This window comes from Anser anser, assembly GCF_964211835.1.
Source record: "Anser anser genome assembly, chromosome: 1".
In the NCBI taxonomy this organism is placed as follows: domain Eukaryota; kingdom Metazoa; phylum Chordata; class Aves; order Anseriformes; family Anatidae; genus Anser; species Anser anser.
In genome coordinates, this window is record NC_139720.1 from 138,013,542 (window position 1) to 138,034,184 (window position 20,643).

The 20,643-nt window shown below is 41.5% G+C and overlaps 1 protein-coding gene across 5 annotated transcripts in view; it reads left to right on the forward strand.

Annotated features, from left to right (window-relative positions):
• The first annotated feature begins 754 nt into the window (after positions 1 to 754).
• Positions 755 to 20,643, forward strand: part of P2RY8 (P2Y receptor family member 8) — a 35,189-nt gene continuing 15,300 nt past the window's right edge. The window contains exons 1-4 of one of the 5 annotated variants that reach the window (XR_014575662.1): positions 755 to 1,245; positions 2,976 to 3,039; positions 4,782 to 4,868; positions 6,746 to 16,376. The gene's annotated coding sequence lies outside the window, so the exon portion shown is untranslated. Of the gene's footprint in view, positions 1,246 to 2,975; positions 3,040 to 4,781; positions 4,869 to 6,745; positions 16,377 to 20,643 lie in introns of those variants that run through there. The other 4 variants (XM_083812681.1, XM_083812684.1, XM_083812682.1 and 1 more) reach the window with 4 other exon arrangements.

Genomic DNA, 20,643 nt, shown 5'->3' on the forward strand with positions numbered 1-20,643 from the left:
GGTTCAGACATTGTTCTGTGGGCTGCACAAAACACAGATTTAGTCTGTGTCAAAGACAAGCCAAAACCCAGACCATTCTAGCTGGGCTCTGTAGCTCTGAAAACGTCGTACAAAAGGGCATGCTGGGGACATTTCTATTCTTTTCCTCTACCAACATCCCAAGTGCAGGAGTGATGTTTCCCTCCCCCATAATGTTTTTTAAAATAAAACACACATGTGCCTAGGTGAGAAGACTTCAGAGCTGTGGAAGGCACATACATGTGTGCATGTCCAGGACTTGTTTACTAAATCATACGAAAAGGAGAATGGTACAAAACCCAGGTCTGTGTTCAGCGTTGCCATCTAGACTGTTGGAAATGTTTTCTTCCTTGAACTGCTGCTTTTGGGTGGGAGGAATTCATTCTGGGGTGCTGATCTCCCCTACGCCTGTGTGCAGAGAGCCCGAGTGCCAGCACGGATTCAGCATGGAAGTGCCAGTTCCCCAAAGGCAGCTGTGCACCTGGTGGGACTGACCTTCACAACTTCCAGGCCAATGGCTTTATGTGATGCTCAGGCTCAGAAATCCCTCAGTTGAACGGGTACATCCAGCAAAGGAACAGCCTTTTAGGGGCAGAAAGTTTTTATGTGCACGGGACCTAACTCCTGATGTTCCAGCATTCCCAGCTTTCACCCAAAGAACCTACGTGCCAAGAAGTATTTCAGACCACATATGCACCAAATGCCTGTCCAGACTATAATAGCTGCTGCTCTCTAAATAACATTTTTTTCTTGCTCTGCTGGGAGACACATCCCAAGTCATGTTGAGAATATTGCTCTAAGCATCTTCTAAAACTGAGAATTAGCTGCTCAAGCCATTACTTAGTCATTTCTATGTTTCGCCACATAAGCTTCACACAACAGTAAAATGTACTTTGTCACAGTTATGCAGAAGACGCTGCAAATTCTCTCTTCCATGGAGGAGATCAGAGTCATCTTCTCTGGCCACCTGCATGTTCTCAGTGTGAAACAGAAATTGTGTGTAAAGTATGGCATTAGTTACCAAACTGCAGTGGAAGGATAAGATTTTTTTTATTTTTTTTATTGTACTTGAAAAAGTGAAGACATTAGTGAGGAAGGAGTTAATCATTGCAAAATACAAGGTCATTTCCTGAGCCCTGTGGTTGGATGAATGCAAACTTTCAACTATTTCTAATTCTTCTCTGTCATTTAAGAGGCTTTCAAGGTGCACTGTACATCCCAGATCAGGTAAGGACTGCAGCTTTTCACTTCTTGATTGTTTTTTTTCAAAATTGCTTTTTAGTGGAGTCAGTCTCAGCCAGGACTGATTTGTTCACCCTCCTATTATTTATATCTGAAGGGAGAACAAAGTTCATTGAATCCAAGAGCTGCATGTATGTCTTTGTCCCAGATGACTGTGGGCATTACAAATAAAGTTAGAACTGTATGGGTTAATAACAGAGCAGATATAACGAAGAAGGTATGTTACTACTAGTCAGAGGTCAGAATAATCACAGCAAATACTGCAGTAGAAGACAAAGAAGACTCTTACCGCCAGTTTAAGGAGTTCAGTTTGCAAACCATGATCAAAATAAGGATTCTCAGGTGTACAGTTTGCTTTAGTACGGAGGGCAGTGATAATCGTAGCGTGTCCTCAAAGGTCTTTTTTAAAAAGAGGAAGAGTGAGCTGCTACATGCTGTAAGAAAAACAAAACCAGATAATTTTGGACCAGTTTTATTCATAAAACTGGACCTGATACTTATCTTTAGCTATTGCAGAGTCACATATTATAGTCATCCTGAGACTGTTCCTGAGGTTTGCAGCAACTGAATGTACGCACAGAAGTGAGGGTGGAAGCATATCATAAAAAGATATAATTTCATCAGGGTCTTTTGATGCATAAAAACTGAGCTCAGACAGAGCGGCACCAGAAGGAAGTCTCGCAGCAGAGTGCACTCTTGCATACTGCATTTGTTGTCTCTTAATAGACAGGGAGAGAGAGTATTTGTGTGAACGTTTTTTTTTAATAGTTCAGACACAAACATAAAATAGCCTTCCGCATGGCAGTTATTGTAATAACGGGCTGTCACCAGGTCACCCTGCAGAAAGTGATGAGGATCCCTGGGTGAAGTCATATACTGGAGATTCATTTTTCTGGCATTTGTTTTTTATTTCTTTAATTATTTTTGCTTGTAATCAGTTTTAATGTTTGGAGATTAGCTCCGCAACCGTGCCTCATGTTTGGTATAAACGCTTTCTTGATTTTATGCATAGTGGTTGGGAGAATCTATTTAAGGTTTTCAAGGCATTTGTTTTATTTGGAAATATAAGTCCCATCAACTTTTGGACTTCATTCCTAAATCACTGGCACCCTACTTGTGAGATGGTAGCACTTGGACTTCGGTAATGAAATTCACCCTTCAAATACCCTGTGGAGCAGAGATTTGTCACTGAACCCAGATGAACCCAAAGCCAGCTGACACCAGGCTTGTGCCCAGGGTTTCCCAGCTCCCTAGTGCAGGTGATCTGAACCCTAGCTCTTCCATGGTGAACACAGCCAGGGAGCATGTCAGCATGCTGCTGGGGAAGAGACTACAACATGGGGAGAAACATCTGCATCAACCTTAGCCTGATCAGTTTGAGTATTGATGCTAAGCATTTTGCTGTTCCTTAGATTTGTGTTTGACCTTAGCTGGTAAATACTTGTCATCTATGCTGAAGCGTGTTGCTATTAATACTGCGGCTTGCTAGATGAAAGCTGGCCGAGGTATGCCTACCCATCCTGCAGTTGCATTTCCCACTTATTGCCCAGGCATAGCTCAAGTGAAAGTACACACCAGCTTTGTGGGGGGAGAGCAAACTGAACCCAGGACTTCCCTATCACCAACAGCAGTTTACCCACTGCTTCTGCCTGCAGTTTTCAACATCCCTTCAGGCGCATTTATTGAAAATGTTTTATTCACCTTCTGTCTTTCAGGGTGGATTTGGTTTCATCCCTGATGCATCTGCCTGGGCAGACAAATTGTCTCTCTCTGATGACTGTAAGTGTAGAAAATAGGATGTTGGCTTAGGTGGTTTAAAATGTTTGCTCTCAGCATTCTCTCCAGCTTCAGCATCTTTGTTTGGTGTGGGAAAAGGCTGTACTCCTCCCGCTCTCTGTCGGAAGGAGGCATACCTCGTATGTAGCAGCATAGCAGGATGGAAAAGAAACAAAACCTAGAAAACCCATTCATTGTATGGTAAGCGTGGTCTCTCCTGGTAGCTGCTGCCTTCTGGCTGAGTGGCTAGAGGGTAGAAACCAGCATCCCACAACCCAGCCCTACGATGTTACTGTGTGGTGGGCTCCCTCTCTCCTGCTTGAAAGCGCAGAGACACCAGGACTGTTTCTCAGTGCATTTAAGTGATGTAGTGGTGTTTTGCATGCCTACTGCAGCCTAATAATTCCACTTCGTATTTGCATAGTTTCCACCTTGAAAGCTGTTTTGAAGCAGAAGTCCAGAATGCTTCACCATTGACAACAAATGTTTGCAAAGTCTCAAAATGGGCAGAAGGACCTTTTTGACATCTGACATATTTTTCTGACGCCATTCTTATGTTTTTCACAGTGTACATGATGAGCTTTAAAATGCAGTCCTTCTCTGAAAAATGATTTTGTAGAAATAAGAGGCCCTTGATTTGTGCCTGAAAAATTTCTGGATAAAATGTACTCATGTTATAAGTAAATATTATTGGGACTTTGCTTTGGTCTTTTTTTCTCTTACTGCCAGCATCTCGTATTCTGATTGGAACTGGAAAGTCAAGTTGGTGTGCCTCTTGGGCTTACTATTTGTACACAGGAGACCTGAGAGGAACTTCTCACCCGACCATTAGGGTTGTGATTTTTAAATAGGTTTAAAATGGGAAGTATAATTTTTTTTTCTTGTCTATATTTTGTTTTTAACCAAAGAGAAATATCCCACAGGGTTAATTTTCTTCATCCTTGGAATCTGGTGTTGTCAATTTGATCTGGTCTCTTCTCACACAATTTTCGTAGGAAACCTTCAGTCCTTACTGAAAGTTTCCGTTGGTACTCATATGTATGCTGAGTATTTAACTAAAGCTAAAAACTAAAGCTCTCAGAAAGAGAAAGAGAGCGAGAGAGAGATCCTGTATACTCTTCATGTAACTATATGTATATATATTTAATGGATGTTAGCCATTATTGATATCCTAAAAGAGAGATTCTGCATTTTTGCTCGCAGACTGAGGAAGAACCAAGTGTTCTCCAAGCTGGGGCAATGCATCTATGAGCTTGTTCATCAAAAGCAGTAGGTTTTTGTCATGTTTTTACACTACTGTATGAGGAATTTTTGTTCAACAGCTGTTAAATTGAAAATAATTTTACACTCAGGCCCTTGGTCTCCCAATTCCTCATTAGGTCTTGAAATAATGAGAGATACTCTGCACCGGTACAGTGCATATGTGAATATGTGATGAAGCAGCTAGGGTAACTTACTACCTGCGTCTTATTCATGCTGCTCCTGATTCAATAAGAAAAGAAAATATAAAGTCACCAAAAATATGTGCTCTTTTATCTTCTCTTCTTCTTCAGATGTGGATATTGTACATCGTTAGCAATCTAGCACAGGTATGTTTCACAGCTAGCGAACCGTGTTTTACAACTAAGAAAGGCAGCATTATCAGTACTTGCCACTGTTCGGCATCTTTAGTTGTGCTCTTTTTAAATATATATTTTTTAGAAGCAGCTGACTCTTAAAAGATTTTTCTTTGGTCCTTTCTGCAGCTCTTACTCAGAGAGGAAATCTGATCTGCTACAGCACGGAAACTTCAGCGGTGACCATGGCTAGACAAATTCCTTAGGGAGCTGCCTGTAAGTCTGATCAACATTTGAGATGAAACGTGTTGCATTTTCTTTGGCAGGATGTTACATGCAGAGTTTAGATATGTGAGGCAATTTCTGAGGCAATAAGGGAATATTCAGGAACACAAGTCTCTGCTGTTAGGTTAGTAAGCACAGAGAAAGGAATCCTCTTGTAAAGACTGTCATTGTTTTTTGTTGTTGTTGTTAGTAGTGGTGGTGGTGGTAGGTTTGTTTGTTTGTTTGTTTAACTACAAGTTTGAAAATATATAGTTAGTTGTTGAGATTGTCTAAATTGTGCTCAACAGAAGTTCTGTTATCCCAGGATCATGGACACACTGAGTAGACTCCATTTCTGTGCTACAGTGGTTCAGCAGCTGAAGGCCTGGAGAAGCCTTTCGTGCTTTTATTATTTCTCCTTGTGACAGTCAGTCGGGGTGGAAACAAAGGGAAATCCTCCTGGAGTGCGGGGGGAGGGCAAGATAGGAAACTGTGGACAGGCAGGAACAGAAATGCTGAGGGGAAAAAAAAAAAAAAAAGGAAAAAAAAAGAAACAAAAAGAAACCAAAAAAGAAACAAAAAAGAAAAAACACCACAGGAAGAGAACTGGCAGTCCAGTCCAGGTAGATGAGAACAGAGACATGTCTGGACGGCAGCTAATGGAGGGAAAGATAGACTTTGGGTTGCGTGTTACAAATGATGTAAGTGGGTTGTAGAGGACAGCAAAACGTGATCCTGCCAGCTCATTTCCTCAAAGACTCTAGAGAAAAACCTGAAATATCCATGCCTCTGTAACCTAAAAATAAAACTTCAAGGCAAAGTACGTTTGCCTACACCCTCTAGTGGTCTAGCCAGAAAAGGCGTTTTTACCTGGTGCGGTTAGTAATTCTGCTCTACATCCATGTGCTGGGACCAGTCCTACTCTGGTCCTCAGCTGATCTGACACATCTGTAATAACAACTGTTCCCTGAAACAGGATGGCTACACCCAAACTCCTTTTCAGGAATGGTCTTTGGTCTATGATAACTCCTAAGTTGCACAAGTTGCTTGAGAGAGCATTAGTTGGTGTGAATCAAAGCTGTGCCAGAACTGTAACCGCAGAAGGAAGTGAATTTCATGGCCTGAACCCAGGCTCTGACAGTGTTTAATTTACTAATATTGACTTAGCCTTAGTGCTGTAACAGCTCCCTTCCCTGCATGTGGAAGATGGCACAGCCCTTGGTCATCTAAGTGTAGATACTACAGAATTCTTTGACACACAAAAAAATCAGCCATCCGCTCATTCAGAGGGAGACTATTGCCTGAGAAAACCCTGATATGCTTGATGCTGGAGGACACATGCTGACTGAGAGGGAGAACTGCAGGAAAAGACAGAGTAGTTTTATGATTTTGGTGCTTGAGTTGTCTTGGGAGACCAGATTCTGCCTGAGAGTCTTGTGTGATGCTGAGAAAAGAGCATCTCCATAACAAATAGGTGCAGAAAAATGTCTGAAATGGATCTGAGGTGGAACTTCAGAGCTTCAGCCCCAGCTGGGGACAATTCTCAGACAGCCACTGACTATAATCCCCTAAGAACTGTTCTAACATAAAGTAGCAGTACTTAAGGTACTTAAAGACGAGTATAAAGCAGATATCTATTTGCAATTACGGAGCAATTGGGTTTTGACAGGACTGAGAGAGTTGGCCTCATGCCAGTAAGGAGCATGCTTAAAGTACATCAGTAAGATTGGATTTCCTTAAAAATACAAGTACTTTCTTTTCAAGCACGTGTAACTCCTCTTCTAGAGCACTCCCCTAGGAGAAAGATCACGCACATTTAGTGCTCTCTTTGGAAAGTATTCAAAGCCTTAACCACTTCCTTCCTTGAAAGTATGCTAACTACTACACAGGTCTGATTTGCACCCGACTTGTTGAAGCTGCAGCTTTGATGGAAGATGAAGCAATGGCCATTGGACAAAAGAGGAGCAGACACCTGAAATACAGTTCATCTAGAAGGCAAAATATCTATCCTCTAGTCTTGTCTTCAAAGACACTATTTCACTTTCAGTAGTCATTGGATAACCCCAAAGGCCAATCTAAAGTGTAAAGATCAGGCTATGTCCGCTCCCTTATGGATGACTGCCCCTGTGTTTAGGCTAGGCTAGGCTAGGGAATCTTTTGCTGTTGTGCATGTTGTGCATTTTTTCCTAAGCTACCATATCAATAATTTCTTTATTGCCTATCTTTGATACGATATATGGGTAGTACCCAGCCGTTTTGTGGTTAAAAAAATCTCTTGATCAGATAATAATTTCCATGGTCAGACTTGGGAGGCCCTATTTCCTGACTGTAACCACTAGTCTGTCATTTAGAAAGGGAAGGGAAGTGTTTTTCTTCTATCAATCATCTTAAAAGATTATAGCAAATCATATTTAGTCCTCAGAAAGAAAAGGAAACAGGGAACATTTATAAAAGGAGACTTCACAAGCTGACCGAAGGCTTTAGGTGTCCCAGTAGTCATCCTGAAGAAGAGAGAGCGTTCTGGGAAACTCACTAAGATTTTTTTCCAAGTTTTCACATTTCCAAGAGCCATCCATAGTCTCCCCTAGATGAGTGCTAAGTTCATACTATTCCTCATCGTTTTGCTTACTATTTCAGATCTCATTTTGAGACACCTAACTCTTCATTGGTGCCTTAATCTTTGTGATTCTCATCTCATAGATCACGAAATCTTTTTTCAAATCTGGCTTTAAAGGGTTAAACTTTCAGAAAGGGCCACCAGTTCCGAGTTCCTCATTTTTAAACATGTATTAAAAGATACCTGGGTCTTTCTTGCAGAAGTATTGAGCACTTATAGATCTAGATGTAGTCAAGAGAAACGTGGCTTTGAAACAATACAGTTTTATGTAACGTCAGGTGCTCTGAGAACTCAGGTACTCAGATCTTAGGCAACCTAGGGTGCCTCAGGCTCTCCATTGCCTACTTTCCTGTTTGCAATACGGTTAAATAATTTTCCAATTAGAGAAAGGCTTAAAAGAAGAAATTTGCAGGTCTTCTGGGAGCACTTTGCTTCAACATTGCATGCCACAGAAATGCTGAGAAATAAATTATTTGCTTGGCATTCAACAAGGGGTTGAACAACGCACTGTCCATAGGGTATAGTGTCATTCTTCTAACAATGAGGAGAACAAAGTCTAAAGCTTTCTGGTGGGGTATTTTGCCTTTGGAGAATTGCTGGGAGGGCACCAGTTCCAACACAGATATGATGGAAATGGGCAGGCTTAAACTTGCCCGTTTTCCATGCACCTGACTTGTAAAGTTTCTTGGCAGCTGGGCTGATTAGCTCTCTTCAGGTTATCGACTTCCAGCATTTAACTAACAGGATCACTAAACTACAAAGCAACCAGGGGAACCTGCCAATGAAATTCTGACTCCCGGGTTCTTCAGCAGTTTATTTGCTGTTAGAGCAATAACCTGCCTAAGCTGTATGATCATTATGAGTATTTTGACAAGGAAGGGAAAGAAAAGACATTTTCATAAGGGACACCTTCCCATGTCCTCAATCTCAGGTCACTGCAAAGATGACAACCTCAATTATTCAGTACTTAAATAATCAGTGTGATGATCAGTGCTGTTATGGTCATTAGAAATACATTGTTAGTCAAAAAGTTTGCAGCTTTTTCATGAGTGCAGCTAGCACAAGTTGGTTGCTAATATAAGAGTATGAGATGGCATTGAATAGGAGCAAGATCAAGCCCTTTGTTTGAACTAAACTCTGCTTTACACATTGCATACAATGTCTCTTTAGGAACCTAAATCATGACATAAATCTTTACATACTTATCAAACAACATTTCTGGAACCTTCTCTTTCATAAGATCTGCCTTCTCAGTCACAAGTTTCTCCTGCAGGTTATAAAGATACTGTTAACGCCTCTAAGAGGAGGAAGAATGAAGTTTCCTGTTAAGTGTCTGTTTTTAATGATCTCAGCAACTCTGCTGTATCAATACATTACCTTAAAATATGGTCTCGGTGGATAAAATAGCCTCACAAACTCATCACTGAGACATTTCAGGTTCAGTCTATGTTAAAAGTTAGAGATTTTAAATAATTTTTATGTTTGAAAGTTTTTTTTCAGCTTTTTTAATCAAATGTTTTCCATCAACAATACGTCTCAGATAAGCCAACAGGACAATGTGCAGTTTTACATGTTATAGAAACACAGAATCATAGACTGGCTTGGGTTGGAAGGGACCTCAAACACAATATAGTTCCAACCCCCCTGCCATGGGCAGGGATGCCACTGACTAGATCAGGTGGCCCAGGGCCTCATCTAACCTGGTCTTGAACACCTCCAGGGATGGGGCATCCACAGCTTCTCTGGGCAACCTGTTCCAGCGCCTCACCACCCTCTGAGTGAAGAATTTCCTTCTAACCTGTAATATAAATCTCCCCTCTTTTAGTTAAAAAACATTCCCCCTTGTCTTGTCATTATCTGATTGAGCAAAGAGTTGCTCTCTATCTTTTTTATAAGTCCCCTTTAAGTACTGAAAGGCTGCAATGAGGTCACCCCAGAGCCTTCTCTTCTGTAGGCTGAACATCCCCAGCTCTCTCAGCCTTTCTTCATAGGAGAGGTGCTCCAGCCCTCTGATCATCTTTGTGGCCCCCTTCTGGACGTGTTCTAACAGGTCCATATCCTTCTTGTGCTGGGGGCCCCAGACCTGGATGCAGGACTCCAGGTGGGGCCTCACAATGGCAGAGCAGAGGGGCACAATCACCTCCCTCGACATGCTGGCCATTCCTTTTAGTGCAGCCCAGGATGCAGTTGGCCTTCTGGGCTGAAAGTGTGCACTGCCGGATCCTGTCAAGCTTTTCATTCACCGGAACCCCCAAGTCCTTCCCTGCAGGGCAGCTCTCAATGAGTTCTTCTCCCATTCTGTGCTCATGCCTGGGATTGCCCCGACCCAAGTGCAGCACCTTGCACTTTGACTTGTTGAACCTCATGAGGTTCACATGGGCCCAAATCTTAAGCTTGTCCATGTCCCTTTGGATGGCATCATTTCCTTCTGTTGTATCAACTGCACCACTCAGCTTGGTGTCATCTGCAAACTTGCTGAGGGTGCACTTGATCCCACTGTCTGTGTCACTGGTAAAGATATTAAACAGTACAGGTCCCAGGACAGATCCCTTGACGGACACCACTTGTCACCAGCCTCCACTTGGACACAGGGCCATTGACCACCACTCTCTGGGTGTGACCTTCAATCCAATTCCTTATCCATTGAATGGTCCACCCATCAAATCCATATCTATCCAATTTGGAGACCAAGATGTCATGTGGGACTGTGTCAAAGGCCTTGCAGAAGTCCAGGTAGATGACATTGGTCAGTCTTCCCATGTCAAGTGTTGCAGTCACTCCATTATAGAAGGCCACCAGACTGGTTGGGCACGATTTGCCCTTGGTGAAGCCATTCTGGCTGTCTCAGATCATCTCTTTGTCTTGCATGTGCATTGACATTGCTTCCAGGAGGATATTCTCCATGATCTTGCCAGGCACAGAAGTGAGGCTCACTGGTCTGTAGTTCCCCATGTCCTCCTTTCTACCCTTTTTAAAAATGGGAATGATGTTTCCCTTTTTCCAGTCACCAGGGACTTCGCCTGACTGCCAGGACTTTTCAAATATCATGGAGAGAGGCTTGGCAACTTCATCAGAAAATTCCTTCAGGGCACTGGGATGCATGGCATTGGGCCCCATAGACTTGTACTTGTTTCATTTCATCAGCTGGTCTTGAACCTTCTCTTTGCTTACAGTGGGTGGGACATATAGCGGGCTGATATGTTTGACTCACTTATCTATTCCCACCAATGTCTGTGGGCTCTCTTGCATGACTACATGTACCCCTGCATGAGAAAAGGAAGAGATCAGAGAGTCAGAGATCATAACTGATCTGGATATCAATAGTGTAGATGGTTGATCTACCCAGACCTTGAGAATGTATACACTGAGTACTGAGGGGGGTGGATCTTCGGCACATCCCATTATTTTCTGCTGCAGTACTGCAAAACGAAAACACTTTGGAGTGTCTCACAGCAGCGCTTGGGTATCCCTTTGTTGTAGGGGAAATGTCATCAGGTGGAAAGATTATTGCTGTGTCAGAAAGCTGGAGGAGAGAAGAGAAAAAAATGGACTGCAGAAATATTGGCTCCTTTGGTTGTGCCTGTGCTTCTGGTTGCTCTAACTTGGCTCTGGGACTAGTACAATCATGAGTGTAGGAGGAAAAACAGGCCGGCAGAAACATTTTTACTGTGTTCTAAAGAACATGGGAACACCTGGGGATTTGACTTCCTTGGGTTCGAAGTCAAAAAGGTAGTGCTGCAGCTTCTTGCCATTGCCACCAATTTCACAGTTCAGATTAACCTGCTAGTCTGCAGGAACTGTACACACTCCTCTGCCCTCCCCTGCCTGAGCAAAGAAAAAAGGGCTTACCTTTTGTCTATCATCAGCTTATACATTTGCAGTGTACCTAAAAAAAAAAAAAAAGGAAAAGAAAGAAAAAAAAATCATAATTAAGGGTTTTGTTCACAAAGAACTGTACAGAAATTCAAGGGGTCTTGGCCCATTCATACATTGCATCTGTCACGTGTTGAGTCAAGTGGGATCTAGCAAAGGATTTCCAGGCCATTTTTTGTGATCATATTAAGTACTCTGCCATTTATTCCGAACTATGCTTCTATTTCTTGATCGCAGGCTGCAAAAAGGATGTTGAGAAGATTTTTGAGCAGTTAGCATGTGAGTCCCAGAGACAAATGCCCCAAAGGGGCGAGTGCTGTGTCCAACATGTCCTGTGGTGGTTCTGTGAGCAGAAGAAAATGATAGTTTATTTTCTTCATACAATTCTGTGATTTATGGTGGATTACTAGATAGCTGTCTACAACCTTCTCCTCCTGAGCTATTACAGCTATGACACACAGGAAGCCTATACAGTTGCAGAAACCAGTCAAAAGAACACTTTTTGTGGAAGTGTAAATGTCTGAATCCCAGACTTTCATCCAATTGGCAAGATATTTTAATGCAATGCACAGAAACTTAGTTAATCTTGGGACCTACACCCTTCACCAACTTTGCCTGGAATTAACCAACATGCTTACATTTATTGAAGGTGATTCAGAAAATACAGACTTGTGAACATAGCCCAAAGCCTCTTTTCAAACAGAAGTGAACAGCAGCTGGCCCCAGTAGCTGTTTGCTTGCCATTTATTTTCTTGCTTCTAAGTTATTGATAATGTTAACAAGTAAAATTGTTTGATGCCTGGGCTGGCTGACAGTCACCCGGGACCCACATCTAACACACTGAAGAAGGGAATCTACCCTTTTGGATTCTCCCACATCACATCCTTCCCCTAAAAATGAGGCCACGTGCCTATCCACAAACCTTATTCATCAGGTAAGAAGGTGTACTGAAAAAAACAGAGTCTTTCACTTTCAGGCATGAGCAGCCTACGCTGTTCCTGTGAACTGCATTTATTCATTGGCTCGTATGAGGTATTGCATGGCCTAGTGTCTTGGTGTGCCTTCTCCCTTTTGGTCCACGATGGTCCACAAAGCCCTGGACCTCACCTCCCAGATCAGCAGCCCAGTGCTGATGTGACCTTTTACTTTCTTCTGAGAAGAACATGAGCATCAGAGCCTCCCCTGAAATACTTTCAGTTTGTGCTGTTTGTGTCAACATTAGTGTCTAAATGTTCTCCTCCCCAAGAGAAATTTGCTGTAGAGATTATCTTGTGGGTGCTTATTTCCTTTGAGATCGAAGCTGAATTCTCTTGATTTGTAGCTATCAAAGGCGGTGAAGATAGACAACTATCAGTGATGCTGTTAAATAAAAATCACTTCTGATTGTTTACAGACTGTTAGGCACTGGCTTATTGTTTCATGTACAAGTGTTAAATAGGATTGTGCAGAAGCAGAAAGTTAAGGTTGTGGCAGTTAAACTATTAAATATCTTTGAAGATTGGGATTAAATATTTCCAAATCTTTAATTTTATTCCCATTTATTTTGCTTCTGAAATAAATTAGTTCTAAACTCTCAGTCCTTTCCTACAAACCCTCACACAGGAGCAGCATGTTGCTGTAGATTTTGGCAATGCCATATATACAGACAATGACACTTTTCTGAATGCTCTTCTTCAAGACACAGTGACTTTGGTATCAGAAAAGTTTTTTCTAGGTCAGTACTACAAAAACTACACCGCTGCTGTATCCCTGCTGTCAATGATGAGAAATGACAAGAGTATTTCCCCAGTGGAGAGAAAGCCAAATATAGCATAATTTTAAAGAAGTCAGCGTAGCATTGTTAGATCAAAATAATATATTATGAAAATGTTCTTTGAAAGAAGTTTGCATTTCTCTCTTTCATGTTGATAGTTCAGCTGCCTTTTGTAGTAAGTCTCAAGGTGAAATACTTTACTATATTTATTTTCTTCCATATACTTTTCATCTAACCCATCTAAAATTAAATATCTGAGTACAAAAAAGTGGCACTACCCTACAATGGAAGGCTTTGGAAACCAGCCTCTTCTCAAAATTACAAATGGTGCCTTTAGTTTTCAACCTGGCTGGGTGAGAAACTTGTGCTTGTTCTTTGGCTAACTGCAGTTTCCATTTCCAATGTTGCCATTAGACTTTCCACTCCTTCTTAATGCCCCCACTCCTAGAAAAATAAATAAATAAATAAATAAAAGAAGACCTACTTTGGTGCTCTTCTGTGTTGTTTATATACTCTGTTTAAAATGTTATCAAGTTCTTTCACAGTTTTTGTATGCTTAAGAGCAGATTGTTTCAACCACTACTTCCTTATTTCTCCTCCCTTCCTCTTAACTCTTTAATATACAAGCTGTTAGATACTCTTGCCTTTCTTTTTTTTTTCTTTTTTTCTTTTTCTTTTTTTTTTTTTTCTATGAATAAGTGGATCTATAGATCTCCCCAGCCATCTGGGAGTATGAAAATCATGCAATTTTTCATCTAGCTTCTCATCAGAAAAGCATGAAGGAGTTGAAAAGATGACAACAGTTTGGGAGGAGTGGAATTTTGTCAGGCTTTATCTGCCAAGAGCCTTATGTTCTTCTCATTCATCCTTCTAATAGTGTTTTATTTTGTCAAGCCTACCTTGCTTATTGCATCAAAATTATCAAGATTGCTTGCCTGCTACCATCACACAACACTAAAAATTACCTGATCATCTGCTACCCTGCCCTTTACTGTGATGCATCTGTATACCCACTGATATGAATTAGTCACACCAGCCGTGACAGGATGTCATGAGAAATAGTTGAGAACGAGGTGTTTGTAAACTACTCCATTTATATCCTGTGAGCCTAGTTCTGTAAAAAAAAAAAAAAAAAAAAAAAAAAGCATTAGGCTTTTTAGGCCTCAGAAATGAGTACATTGTACCTCCATGAGCACAGCTTTCATTTTTATGCCCATAGGGTGGGGGGGGAACAGCTTTCTAGGTACCTCCCCTGAGTAAGTGCCCCTCTTATCCATGGCAAGGTTAGTTATTGCAGTAGGCAAATGTTGTAAAGTGTAAATATAGGATCTTTATATGGTCCTCCTCCCATGCTGGCTTGCAGGGAAGGATACATAAAGGATCTCAGCAAGAGAAGTAGAGCAAGCAGATCTATAAACATGTGTACCTGTAGCCCTGTGAGCAGTCTCATCAGCCTGCTCTAAACCACTGAATAAATCAGGCATGCTTGTGCAACAAGAAACAGCCCTACTTCACTCCTGCCTGTCAGAAGGGAAAGAAACACAAATGCTCAGCCTGGTAATTGGGAGTAAAGGCATCATACCTAACTTCCAGGCTTACTTCTAGGATTGAATTTGTACCAGTTTGCATGCTGCAACTGGGGTATAGCCTGAATGGGTGAGAAAGAAAAACTGTAGTATTTTGTTCGGTACCTAAAGGGAGAAGGTGTCCTACGCATAGTTCCTATTTCAATCCAATTCTATGTTTTATATGAAGTGACTAATAGAAGATCTTACTGTTTCGTGGGAGGTGTAGATTCAAACTTCATTTATCTGAAGAGAGAAATAAATTCATATCTCCCACATCCCTATTGAGTGATATTTGAGGATTATGGGCAGTACTGTTGTTTCTGTTTTCCATCCTTCGAGGGATTTTTTTTTTTGCAATAAAACCAATGCAAGCATCTCAGTCCAGGGGAAATTTCAGTTGCAATACATGGCTGTAGCTGGAGGTCTCCTTGAAACCCTCAGCAAAGTGTTGAAAGCTGCAGCTTTCTCAGGGACCAAGATGTTTCCTGTTGTCTAGCTTGCTTACTGCGCGGTGTCCTGGTTTTCTGGATCTCATTCTAAAATGCCTGATTGTGAATCGACAAGGTATGGGACATCTCAGCTGGGGACTTGGAGACTCCTGGGCAGGCAGGTGTCTCTGTCTACTCGTGCTTCTACAACCTTGGGTATAGGAGGTGCAGATGGTGGGTGTGCTAGGCTCTCTCTGTGGATTTGCATTCTGCATTAGTGCCTCTTGATACTTGTTGCTTTCCTGTGTCTGTCTTTCTTTATGATCGAGCAAAACTAACCACAATCTCTTTTTACACCCAGTTTCTAAAGAAAGTCTTTTAACTGGTTTTCAGCTGAAATTCGGGGTACTGCAGCTTTCTTGAGCTTGTCTTGTACCAAAAAAAAAAAAAAAAAAAAAAAAAAGGCATTAGAAATCCTTTGTACAAAGTCAGACTCTGGCTTTTGTTACAGTAGGTACTAATTACTACGAGAACCAGAAAATCGAGTTGCACCTTGCACCTTGCAGATATTTTTCCCTTTAGAATATTCTGGTATTATTATAATTTGGGTGAAAGAAAATCGCTACTTACACAGCAAGGATTTTCTATTTTGATAATTGATTTGGGGTGTCTCCTTATTTGTGTATCACAATTTAAGGTACAAGGAAATGCTTATTTTGAAAAAAATAAATCTGAACACAGTTTTGACAAATGCAGTCTCTTGAATATTTCTTGAGCGGGGCATTCAAAAAATGTCTCAAAAACTCACTATGATTCAAGACATTTCCATCATAAGTTTTGATTAATCAAGCTTACAGCTTTGTTTTAAGAAGTCACTGAAAGGTTTTCAAACATTATAGTGTAAGAGAGCTTGATGCCTTGTTTGAAAAAAGGTATCAAGCAAGTGAAAGAGATAACACTGGAATTCAAAACAGTTTGATTAGCATTCTCAAAGACCTATTTACAGTCCGTCTATGAAATCTCAGCAGAGTTCCAGTTCTTAATTCTCTATCTCTTGCTATTCCAAAGAGACATTTTCCCAAAATGAAGTCTACAACATTTTCATCTCCGTATTGACATGGCTTTCTGCATGAGTGATAATGAGGAAGCTCAGCATGGGTGTTGGCTTCGGCCCATTGCATCCTAGCACTTAACCGTGGAAGTGCTCTTAGGCCAACTTTAGCATCTTTTCCAACTATTGTTTGAATGAATAAAATTGCTGCAGGTTCTTAAAGAAAGAAAGAAAGAAAGAAAAAGTCTATAAGTACAAGACAAAGAAACACCCCACCTTTAATTAAATCAAAAATAGCTATTTTGACTCTGCTTCTGTCAGATTATGAATTTGAGCATAGCAAGTAAGAACAAGGCAAGAATGAAGTATGGTCCTATTATTCTTGAAGACTGCAGAAATTATTATTTCATTTACGATTAAAATACAAAGAGTTGTTGGCATGGAGTTGGCATGTGACGTGACCTAAAAATAGGGCACTAGTATAAACACATGTTCAGCCAAAAAAGTTGTCTGTCTTGTGATTACTGTGACCATTTCAAAATATTTCCTGTTGTGATTGTATAACCTTTAAAAAGAAAGGATAGGTTTTAACTGATGAATTGCTAGATTTCTCCTCTTTCTACTAGTACTAAAAAAAAAAAAAAAAAAAAAAGTTTTCTTCTATGTTAAAAAGACTGGCAAACAAAACTAAACAGCAAACCATGTTTTTGCATAGGGTATTCTATAACGGAATGTAACAGAATGCTCTAAAAGCTATCAGTCTATAAGCAAATAACTTTCATGTGCACCTTATAGTATGTCTCAGAGGCAACGTCTACAGAGATGGTGTGGGAGTGCTGGGAGGTTTTGAACCGAGGAAGCTTCTTTTGAATTATTATTATTTTTTTTTTTTTGTAATTTTTAAAAAAGAGTTTCAGAGAACTGAAAGAGGAACCTGCACTGAGCAGCACGTCCTAGCTTGTACAAAACTTTCCCCACAACATGTGATGAAAAATCTTTTATCACTGTGCTCTTATCTTTGCTGTCTGAGATGTTCGAGCACTGTCTTTGCTCACCTGCGTGGCCGGATGGATGGTACTAGAAGGGGCCATAAGAATTTGTTTTCCCTTTGTAGGCTCTTTTATGAATATCTAATTTTCAAACTTTACTTAACAAGAAAATTTATTTATTTTAAAGCTTAAAACTCTGCTTTCTGTTTCTTCCTCCCTGTGTACATGTGTTTATGACAGTCAGGCAGAGCAAGAGACAAAAATGCACACAAGAAAAAAAAATACTAAAGCTGCTTTCCTGAAATTTATATCGCCTTTATATTTTTATAAGAGACTCTTGCTGAGATATTTAAAATAAAAGGGACCTGGAGCCGTTTCCTTCAGCTCCCTGAATGACTTTCAGAACACTGCCTTTTTCCACCACTTGCCTGCCAAACCACAGTGAAAGCCCCGCATGCGGCGATGCTGGGTGACTATCACAGGCACGGATGACTCCATCTCGCACGCCCCACCAGGCCTCCCTGTTGCATGCCTGCTGCCACACGGAGACTTGTGTAGAAACCCTGCCACGGCCCTGGGTAATTTCAGCAGGGCTGGGCAGCTCTGTGGGGAAAACCCAGGGACGGTTCCATGTCCCATGAGCTTCCCATGAGCAAGCACGAGCCACGGTCCTGAAACAGAGCTGGGAACGAAGCCATAGAAAAAAATTAAATGACTTCCAATTCTCCCAGAAAGAGAAGTGAGGAAGTTGTTGGTGCTGGTCTTCCCGAATGCATTTGCAGCAGAAGGAGGGTGGGCTGTGTTTTGAGAGCATGGTCCTGTCTCTGCTCCCATGATGTAGAGGGCATCCTCGGGGTTTCAGGAAAGAAGGAGGCTGCTGAGAAGAGGGCTGTGAACAGGCTGCAGCCACTGCCAAAGCACCAGGGGCCAGGCAGTGAAGGAGCTGCCAGTGGCAATTCTCTTTTGAGACCCATGCCTCTACAACAGAGTGAAAAAGGGAACGAAAACCTTTCGATAGGGAAGCCCTCACGAGAGTCCAGGTTTAAAGCTTGCAGTTTTATTCTACCAAGTCTCATTTCTTGTCAGATATTTCCATGCATTCTGCATTTCTCTGGGGACAGCAAGCTGTATTTTTATATTAAATCAAAAGGAAAAGTCTTTGGTCACTGGAACGTGGCTCTGCACTGCTAATGCATGACAGCTCCAGCTGGTGCAGGTTTCGGTTGTGCTAGGTAACTTCTCCCCACGGATTCCCAAGCACAGAGCAGCAGCAGCTGGTTCGGGCCCTGGGCTGTTGCGATCAGGCAGGTCGTGTGCCATTTCCCTGAGGAGAAGGCCTGGTAACGTGGCACAGGCCAGTCCTGGCCAGGTGATCTCCATGCCAGGGGATGGCCCCAGGCACACGGGGGCATCCTGATGGGGATGCAGGAGACCCCAGGTCAGGGCTCCTGCCACTAAGGGGGCTCAGGAGGACAGAGAGAAGCCTGAATCACCAGCTGCTGACCTCCTCTGGGAAGGAGCTCCCCGCTGCTGGTGCCTGCACACGGGGGTCATGCCTCTGTGCACTTGTCCAGTCTATTCAGGGGCAACTGAAGGGTTTTGCTATTTCCATGGTTTTTGAGCTCGCAGCCTTCTTTCTCTCCTAAGCACATTGCTGCCACATTTAACCATCCTCGTTATGTGATTGATGGTACAGTCCAAGAAGTTATAGCCTTCCTATTTAGGTATTTCACTCTGTTAAACTCCGCATCATTTGTTGATGCAGCTGAATTGTCTGTTGGATGTGACACACAGCTTCCTGCAATACAATTGCACCAATCCTTCAGAGGCACGACCTACTCTGGCAGTGCTGTGTCAGCGTGTGTCCTGGCCACACAATTTCCAGTGGCTACCTTCATTCATCAGACTTCTCAGATGGCCGAATGAGGTCAGGTTGCCACCTGTAAGATGGAGCAATCGCCCTCAGCATTTTCACACTCTTCACATACCTGTAGAGACAGAAGTATTTGGGGTTTGTTCTGGCTGTTTTACGTGATCTGCTTCAAGCGCTGTAGAAGCTGTTTGTCTGGTTCCTTCCTGGGTTTTATTAATATCTTTTCCTGTCCTTTCTTCTAAGAATACAGAGGATTTAATAACATTCCCACCCCAGAGTATGTGTCATCTTGAACCATATGCTTTTCTGTGCCAGTTGGCTTTCTTTAGTCTTCAGTTTAAAAACTGTAACCTTAACTTTTAGCAACAGAAGCCTTGCCTGTTTTGGTTTAGGTTGAACAATGTTTTCCTGTATAGGACCCATCTGTGTCAAAGTTTTCCTTTATTCTTTGTACATTCATATCAGTTTCCTACGCATCAGTTTCCAGTCATACATTGACACTCCAGGAATGTGATGATATTTCAAAGCATGTCACTTAGAGGTCTCTAGGGGTCCTAACAACCCACATTTTGCCTCCAAAGCACCATCTCCTACTGCTCTACTGTTATTAGTGTCTAAGCAGATCATAATTGTACTAGTCTTTGAAACTACCTTGGAGTTTTATCGTTAGATATCCCATGAGTTTCAGTGTCTTCACCTCTGGCACACAGTTTTCACTGTATGATTGCTTTCATTTCATTTCAAGATTTATCATTTCAGAGCTTAGTATCCAAATAGCTGAAATTTCAACTGTAGTTCTGAAAATAATTCTAAAAACAAAAGACTGTTATCAACTGTAGATATACAATGAAATGAGAAAATAATAGCATACATTATTACCTATTACTGTACAATATATCATATATGATATATAATAGTGTGTATCTATTTATATGATGAATCAGTAACACAGGCTAAAATTCTTGCACTTGGGGTGTTGATTATGGGATTAATAGATATTTCAATTTGTGGTACCAGTAGAAATAGATATTTATCTCCTATCTATCTCATATAAATGATTAATATATAATATTAGATCAGTATATAACCATATGTTATCATAATATTACATACATAATATATATTTTATAAAATGGACAAATAAGAATACTTGTTGTCATAACAGCTTCCCACCTCTCCTTTACTTTGCTGGTGTACCCTGTCCTGAGGCCCTTCCTGTATCAGAATTACACCAAGGCTGGTCTCACCTCACACTGACGTGTGCTACTTGCTTGTGGTCAGCATATAAAAGATCTCTGCTGGATTTATTTACCTTAAGTGTGTGGGCAAGCAGACAAGTCATGGCAGAGGCAAAGCAGGGCATAACCAGGGCATACTACCAAGTGCATTGGCTGTGGTATAGCATGGACTATGCTATCATAAAGAATACGTCTTCTCACATGGTAACCTGGAGCTGTTCCACAGCGCTTCACTGCAGAAGGGTAGGCAAGCTCCTGTGCCTCTACGGCTGCAGTCAAATACATAGAGTAGCTGATATGATAAGGATTCACACCTTCACTTACACTGCAAGAAAGTGTTTTCTTGACCATGCCCTTAAAGAGCAGATTACAGTTGAATGTAGCAGAAGAGATTTTG